Source organism: Pantherophis guttatus, chromosome 7 (genome assembly GCF_059756535.1).
Source record: "Pantherophis guttatus breed Tessera chromosome 7, ASM5975653v1, whole genome shotgun sequence".
Taxonomy (NCBI): domain Eukaryota; kingdom Metazoa; phylum Chordata; class Lepidosauria; order Squamata; family Colubridae; genus Pantherophis; species Pantherophis guttatus.
In genome coordinates, this window is record NC_142069.1 from 80,980,313 (window position 1) to 80,989,140 (window position 8,828).

The 8,828-nt window shown below is 42.0% G+C and overlaps 1 long non-coding RNA gene across 1 annotated transcript; it reads left to right on the forward strand.

Annotated features, from left to right (window-relative positions):
* The first annotated feature begins 2,115 nt into the window (after positions 1–2,115).
* On the forward strand, positions 2,116–7,740 carry LOC148112947 (uncharacterized). Its single transcript, XR_015728782.1, has 2 exons — positions 2,116–4,950; positions 6,241–7,740. It is a non-coding gene; the product is annotated as an uncharacterized LOC148112947 (long non-coding RNA).
* The last annotated feature ends 1,088 nt before the right edge of the window (positions 7,741–8,828 follow it).

Consider the following 8,828-nt stretch of genomic DNA (forward strand, 5'->3'; position numbering starts at 1 on the left):
ACTCAAAATTTCCTCTACCGGTTCTCCAGAACCGGCTGAATACCATCTTTCACAAAGTTGTTGCCTGGCAGGAGGACTTGTCCATCAAGCAACAGCTCCCAAAGGATCTCCTGAAAAGGGATGTCCTAAATCATGTGTTGAACTCATGACTCAGTCACCACTTGAGGGAAGCAAAAGTGACTTGAGGACAGGCTAAAAGCAGTGAGTCAAAGAGAGAGAAGAACAGTCTGCAGGGCCCAGCAGGAGTGCTGCCCAAGGAAATAATGATGCCGTACTGAGTGCAATTCCCAACTTCATTTCCCACCAACACTGAAAGGCTGCCTGTTACATTTTTCTGCTCTTCCTGTGTGAATTCTTTTCATATTTAAGAAGCTGTGTTATAAAGGTGCAGCCTCAGCTTTGGTGTGAGGGGGTCTCTGCTGATCAAGTGATGTTGGGATCAGACTTGCAATTGTGTGAAATTGTGATGCATCCAATTGTTTCCATGGATGGGGAACTTGTTTTCCTAGGCACTCTTCTTGGAAATGCATTCACACCCACAGGCCCCAACTGAAACCTAGCAGGTTGGCTGCTGTTGTTAGTTGCGAAGTCGTGTCCGACCCATTGCGACCCCATGGACAAAGTTCCTCCAGGCCTTCCTGTCCTCTACCATCCTCTGGAGTCCATTTAAGCTCACGCCGACTGCTTCAGTGACTCCATCCAGCCACCTCGTTCCCTGCCGTCCCCTTCTTCTTTTGCCCTCAGTCTTTCCCAGCATTAGGCTCTTCTCCAGTGAGTCCTTCCTTCTCATTAGGTGGCCAAAGTATTTGAGTTTCATCTTCAGGATCTGGCCTTCTAAAGAGCAGTCAGGGTTGATTTCCTCTAGGACCGACCAGTTTGATCGCCTTGCAGTCCAAGGGACTCGCAGGAGTCTTCTCCAGCACCAGAGTTCAAAGGCCTCAATTCTTTGGCGCTCAGCCTTCCTTATGGTCCAACTTTCACAGTCATACATTGCAACTGGGAAAACCATAGTCTTGACTATACGCACTTTTGTTGGCAGGGTGATGTCTATGCTTCTTAGTATGCTAAATGCTTAATAGCAGGTTGGCTATTGCTACCCAAATGGAAATTCCTCTTGCTTTGCTCATTTGGCCTGGATTATTAGTTTTAACCAGACCCTGTGTGAGTTTCTGGAGACGGATATAGTCATAGCAATAGCACTTAGACTTATATACCGCTTCACAGTGCTTTATAGCCCTCTATAAGTGGTTTACAGGCTCAGCATATTGCCCCCAACAATCTGGGTCCTCATTTTACCCACCGTGGAAGGATGGAAGGCTGAGTCAACCTTGAGCCTGGTAAGATTTGAACTGCCAAATTGCAGGCAGCCGGCAATCAGCAGAACTAGCCTGCAGTACTGCACTCTAACCACTGCGCCCCCAAGGCTCAGCATCAGTAGTGGGATTCACTTACCTTTGCTACTGGTTCGCAAATGTGAGCTCACTTTGCTCACCCATGCCACGTCTGCACATGGGCAGAGTATCTGTGATGACGTATGGGTGGGTGGGTGGAGCTTGCCACCACCGCTACCGGTTCGCTCAAACCGGGTAGAACCGGTAGAAACCCACCACTGCTCATTATATGGATATGATAGGCTGAGTGTTTAATTCATGGCTGTGCTGTGACAATGAACAAGTGAAGCATGTATGAAAATAGAGGGGCTTCAGTTACAATGGAGGGACTTCAGTTACAAGGGCAAAATTTCCATTTTGCAGATTTTGACACCATACACCCCATGGACCTCTGGAATAAAGGTGTACAGATAGTCTTCTAATTACAACAGTTCGTTGAGTGAGCATTCAAAGTCACAACGACACTGAAAAAAGGGACTTATGACCGTTTTTCACACTTACGACCATTGCAGCATCCACAGGGTCACATGATCCAAAATCCAGACACTTGGCAACGGACTCATACTTATGACGGCTGCAATGTCCTTGGGTTATGTGATCAACTTTTGTAACCTGACGAGCAAAGTCAGTGGGGAAGCCAGATTCACTTAATAACTGTGTTGCTCACTTAACAACTGCAGGGATTCTCTTTAAAACTGTGGCAAGAGAGGTGATAAACTGACTTAACCAATGTCTCCCTTAGCAACAGAAATATTGGGCTCAGTTGTGATTGTAAGTCGAGGACTCCCCATGTCACACAATATTATGCTGTAGATAGGCTCCAGAATGCTTAACATGCATACATCTAACCCCCCCGATCAACCATATTCACACATGCATAGCAGGGGTGAAATGCTCCCGGTTCGGACCGGATCGCCCGATCCGGTAGCGATGGAGGTGGGTGGTTCGGAGAACCGGAAGCAAAAATCCCTGCCCCCTCCCCCCACCATGCCCAGCTGAGCCGCACGATCATCAGAGGCTTTTTTTTCTTTTAAAAGCCTCTGACGATCCAAGCTGAGTTGCCTGATCGGCAGAGGCATTTAAAAGAAAGAAAGCCTATGCTGATCAGGCAACTCAGCTGGGATCGTCAGAGCCTTTTGAAAGCATTTTTTTACAACCTCTTTGCCAAAGAGGTTGTAGAAAAAAATGCTTTTAAAAGTTTTTTTAAAAAATTGGCCACGCCCACCCAGTCACATTACCCCAGCACCAAGCCACGCCCACAGAACCGGTAGTAACAAATTGTAGATTTCACCACTGATGCACAAGTATATGTGCATCTACATGTTTGTTACGTGATAGTTTGTGAACCAACTTTTTTTGGAAACAGATTGAATTGCAGAGGTGGCTTTTGGCCAGATCGGTTGGAACAAACGTAGAGAGCAAACCTGTCTTTCTGCATTGCTGCCATTTTTTTCTTCATCTTTTTTTTTTTTTTTTTATAAATTTATTTTCAAGCAGAAGGATTTTATCCAGTAATTTCCACTACAGTGTTTTCTCTAACGAGCCTTCGGCCTTTCTGCATGCTTGAGCAATGTACAATGAGCACGACTTTAATATTATATTCATATTACTGAGAGCTACACACAGAATCAGGATAGGTTTCACGTAATTTAGGATTAATATATTGTGCACTCCTACTCAGACTTCGTAATGCAAAAACCCCGACTCCCTTTGGTGCAGTAAGATAATAACATCAAACCTCAACTTTTTAACTTTTACATACTAGTATAAACTAGCCATTCCTATAACAACAAACCTATCTAATCAGTAAAACCCAGAATCAAAGTTTCATTTTTTTCCCATCTCAAGCACAAAGCCCAGAAGCGGTTTCCAAGTAGAAACGAAAATAATCGTTTTTTTTTTCTTTAATCAAAGCTGCCAATTTAGCCATCTCTGCTAACGGCATCAACTTTTGCAACCATTCGTCCATTGTGGCGATCAAAGTGTCCTTCCATTTTTGTGCATAAAATAGCCTTCCTACTGACAACATATATAACATCAAAGTTCTGTTTTTTTCTTTTAAATGCCTCTGACGATCCAAGCTGAGTTGCCTGATCACCAGAGGCATTTAAAAGAAAAAAAGTCTCTGCCGATCAGGCAACTCAGCTGGGATCGTCAGAGCCTTTTGAAAGCATTTTTTTACAACCTCTTCGCCACAGAGGTTGTAGAAAAAATGGTTTTAAAAGTAAAAAAAAAAAAATTGGCCATGCCCACCCAGTCACATTACCTCCACCACCACCAAGCCACGCCCACAGAACCGGTAGTAACAAATTTTAGATTTCACCCCTGGTCATGCTCGTTGATATCATGAGATGTGTGGTGCCATTTTCCTGCCCCTCACCTTCTCCACAGACACAAGTCCATCTTGGATGATATTCACAGCAATGCACTTAACGTTGAATTAGCCTTGTTGAATAAGTTGCAAATTTCAATTGATGCAACATGCATCAGCTAAAGTGACAAGCGCTAAACAGTTCTGGGGCCGCATCAAAAGGATCTGCCACCATTTTGCTTTGGTGGCCAAATATTTTACCTGGACAATTTGGCCTTCATAAGGTCATCTCTATTTGGGACATACCGTATTTTTCAGAGTATAAGACACACCATTTTTCCCCAAAAAAGAGGGTGAAAATCTGGGTGCGTCTTATACTCCGAATGTAGCCCCACCCAGCTTCTCAAACGGAGGTTTCAGAGGCTGAAAAAAGCATCAGAAACGAAGCTTCAGAAAAAAGCATCAGAAACGAAGCTTCAGAAAAGAAGCCCCCAAACATCTTCAGAAAAAAAAGCCTCCAAACAGAGCTTCAAAAAAGAAGCCCCCAAACAGAGCTTCAGAAAAAAAGCCTCCAAACAAAGCTTCAGAAAAAAAGCCTTTTTTCCTGAAGCTCTGTTTCGGAGGCTTTTAGAGGCAAGAAAAAAAGTTTTTTCTGAAACAGAGTTTCAGAAGTTTCAGAGGCAGAAAAAAAAGCAAGGCACAGAGCTCACAACCAACAAACCTGTTGCTAAAATTCACCTCGGGGAACAGCTAATTGGGGGTATTCCGGGAGGCCGATCCACCTGCCAATCAGCCTTTTTCTTATTTTTCTCCCCAAAAACTAAGGTGCGTCTTATACTCTGAAAAATATGGTTGTTCAAAACAGTTCTCAGGCATGAACTGCAAAGATGCCCTGATTGTATAAGAGAGACCCTGTTTCTGTAATTCCTTAAAAACTTTGGAGTGTTTTTATGTTTGGTCCCACCTTTTCAACTTCAGAAAAGGAATTCAAAGCTTCCTTGTAATCTTGGAATGTTTAAAGATGATTTATGCAGCATTTCCCCAAATCACTGTTTTAATCATCTGTCAATGGAGTCACTTTTTTGTAACGCTTATATCTTTGTTTTCTAAAATACAGGCCAAGAAATCAAAGGAATAAAATACAGCAGCATCAGTTTAACTTCCTGACTATGGGAAGTTTAGAAAATATTTCATCAGGGGACATCAGCTGGAAGGGGGAAGGAGAGGCCACCACCTGCCAGATGGCAGGTATGGAGTTGTGTTCAAAGTTCTGACTCTTTTGTACCTGTGTGGTGCCTGTGCCTGCTATCTTGCCAATTTGACACCTTGCTGAAACTCCTACTTTTCACCATTGTTTATTTAACAGAATAACAGACTTGGAAGGGACCTTGGAGATCTTCTAGTCCAACCCCCTGCTAAAGCAGGAGACCCTATACCATACCAGACAAGTGGCTGTCCAGTCTCTTCTTAAACGCCTCCAGTGATGGAACACTGTTAAGGAATTTGCAGAGTAACCCTTGAATAGCAAGGGTGTACACATGAAAGCGATTGAGAGTAGATACGAATAAACACAGTCAACACACAGATACACTGAGTTGTGTTTACTTTCAGGAAATAGTAAGGCACAGTCCAATAAACAGTCCAGGTCATACACATATAAAGCAGGAGATAGCAAAACGACAGTCCAGGGATAATCCAATAACAAAGTCTTCTTACCAGTCGTCGTAGTCATTCACAATAAACAGTTCTTCTGGATTTGCAAACAGTAGCATACAGAGATATCAGAGAGCAAGAACAGCAAAGAGAAACAAACCATGTTTCTAGCTCCCTCTTAAGGAGATTGGCTACAGAGCTAACCAATCAGGACACAATATGATGCAATACAGCAGTCTTAAAGCTATATTGATGGTTTATATATTGCCAACCCAACAAAGTAGGTAATCCTCATTTCCTAACATTCTCCCCTTTGGGTAGGTCAATAACTTCTGGAGGGAAGCCATTCCACTGATTAATTGTACTCACTGCCAGAAATTTTATCCTTCGTTCTAGGTTGCTTCTCTCCTTGATTAGTTTCCATCCATTGTTTCTTGTCTTGCCTTCTGGCGCTTTGGAAAATAAGTTGACCCAGTGGTGAAATTCAAAAATTTTCCCTATCGGTTCTGTGGGCATGGCTTGATGGTGGTGGAGTGACTGGGTAGGCGTGGCCAACGTTTTTTAAAAACCTTTTTTAGCATTTTTAACTAAAAAAAGTTTTTAAAAAGTTCCAAGAATCAGCTGTGACAATCAGCTGTTCCCACGATCATTGGAACCTTTTTTTTTTAAGCATTTTTTTTTACTGTTGGTTCAGGCAAACTGGTAGCATTTTTATTCCGTTTGGGCGAACCGGCCCGAACCGGTAGCATTTCACCCCTGGGTTGACCCCTCTTTCTCAATTTTGAGTAACTCCTCAATCCTTCTACACTTTCAGTTGTGTCCTGAAGAAACAACCTTAGGTTGCACAGCGACCTGAATTTTTTTTTCTCTTGTTGTTCTTTGCAGCTGTTGGACCCTTCCAGTAAGAACCTGTCTGAAACTAAAGAAGAACCCAAGTTTTAGAAAGTAAAAATATAACTTGTTCTTGAGGACACGAAAATTAATGGCAGGTTTTATATTATGCATTCTGTTTTAGATTTATTGGAAGAAAGGCTCAAAGGCTCAAAAAGTGCTTATGGAGAGCAACCGTTTCATAGCGAATGCCTTCTGTGGTTTCGGCACAGTGGCCTAGATTTGACAAGAGTTAAATACAGGTTTAGATTTGTGGGGGGTGGGAAAAAAAAGAATCTGCATTTGAAGTTCCATGTGGTTTGTTCGGCGTTCAAGTAAATGTCCTATCAAATCAAATTCACGAACTCCGCTATGGAATCACAGACATTCACCAACAACGGAACACAAATCTCTAATATGTTGATTCTTGGAAGCTCTGGAGTGGTATGTCTTAAAAGTTACCACACCCTCCACAGCAGCAAATCCCAGCAGGCGATTTTGCTTGCTGAGGTTCTGTTTGTGTTCGTATGAAGTCGAGTTCACTGGAGGATAGGACAAGTTTCTTTACGTCCAAGGAAGAAACAGCAATCCAAAGGGGACATAAATACATGGCACTTTTGAACAAACCACTTGGGCCCTCAAGCCACCACCAAAATGTCTCCTAACAGAGAGAAAACATTTGCAAAATGTCAAAGAATCAACAATGACAACTGCAGTGAGAAGTTAAAAAAAATAAGTCAAGATGGCACCCACGGCCACCATCTTGGCGTTGCTGAGCCACGCAGCTCAACCACAGGTGCTTCTGGTAATACGGGGATTGATAATTTAGGATCTCAGTCAACATCTGAAGGATTTTCTCTAGAGGGAAAAGATTGAGAATGTGTGCCTAGCTGAAGTTGTGCCGAGTACATTAGGTTGGGGAGGCTCTCATCTGGGGGTGTCCCATTCTGGAGAGAGCTAGTGGATTAAGAGAAGATCCCATCTACAACCCATCATATAATTAGAACTGCAGAAAAAACAATGGCTACCAACCTGCCTTCCATTGAGGACCTGTATACTGCACGAGTCAAAAAGAGGGCTGTGAAAATATTTACAGACCCTTTGCATCCTGGACATAAACTGTTTCAACTCCTACCCTCAAAACGATGCTATAGAGCACTGAACACCAGAACAACTAGACACAAGAGCAGTTTTTTCCTGAACGCCATCACTCTGCTAAACAAATAATTCCCTCAACACTGTCAAACTATTCACTAAGTCTGCATTACTATTAATCTTCTCATCATTCCTATCACCCATCTCCTCCCACTTATGTATCCTTACAATTTATATTGTTTCCTAGTATGATCTGATTGCTTATTTGTTCCCTATGACTATCACTAAGTGTTGTATCTTTTAATTCTTGGTGAATGTATTTTATTCTCCTTATATACACTGAGAGCATATGCACCAAAGACAATTCCTTGTGTGTCCAATCACACTTGGCCAATAAAGAATTCTATTCTATTCTATCAACACCTTGGTGCTTTTTATCCAATTTGTTATTCATTTTAACATCTTAACTTTTAATGCCCAATATTTTAATGTTTTTTTTTTAAAAAATCTTCTAATTGTTTTATCCTTCTATTTATGACTTTGTAAGCCACCCAGAGTCACTTGATAGTGAGATGGGAGGCATATAAATTTAACAAATAATAATAATAAAAAAATAATGTGAAAAATCAATTGCTTGCTCTTCACATTTCTACCCAAAAATGTGGAGATATAATAAGGTATGATGAAGATTTGCAGTTTTATGAAGGTAATTCTTTATCCTCTTTGCTTAATTATTATAGTGTTCTTTTCAATGATGACTATCGGTAAGATTTATTGGTATGTCATTGCTGTTCCGTCCAATGGCTGCTAGTATGCCTGGAAAAAAAATTAGAGTAAAAGACTTTAAATGCAAAAGCTGTCCACCTCACAGGGTCCTGAGTGGCTGCTGTGCTGCTTATAACTCCTTGTCCAGTCTTCTCATCTTTTCCACAAATCTCCCACAAATGACCAGTTTTCCATAGAGGGATGCCTGCAAGGTGTGTGATCAACAAAGTTCAAAGCCTTTATTGTCATTGTTGTGACCCAGGCCCAAGTAGGTAGTATTAGACGCAAACAGTTCCAAAACAAACAGACTTTATTAGAACAGCTGAGAATTAACTCATTCTCAGCGTAGTCCAAACTAAATCAAAACAAATTCTTCGTAACACAAATTCTTCAGTCTAATCACCAACCTTGGTATAATTAGGCAAACTGCCAAAGGCTTCTCTTGGCAAAAGTTCAGAAGCAGAAGACGCCGACCAGAGATAAGTGCAGCAAGACAAGAACAAGTCTATCGACATTGTTTTCCAACAAAGAGCCCAAGAGCTGTTGCTGGTCTTTTAAGCCTTATGGGAGGGACCCAGTGGTGGGATTCAGCCGGTTCGCACCACTTCAGGAGAACCGGTTGTTAACTTTCTGAGGAGTTTGGCAAACTGGTTGTTGGAAGACATCATTAGGTCAGAGAACCGGTTGTTAAATTACTTGAATCCCACCACTGGAGGGACCAATCATCTCTTGGCCTTACTCCT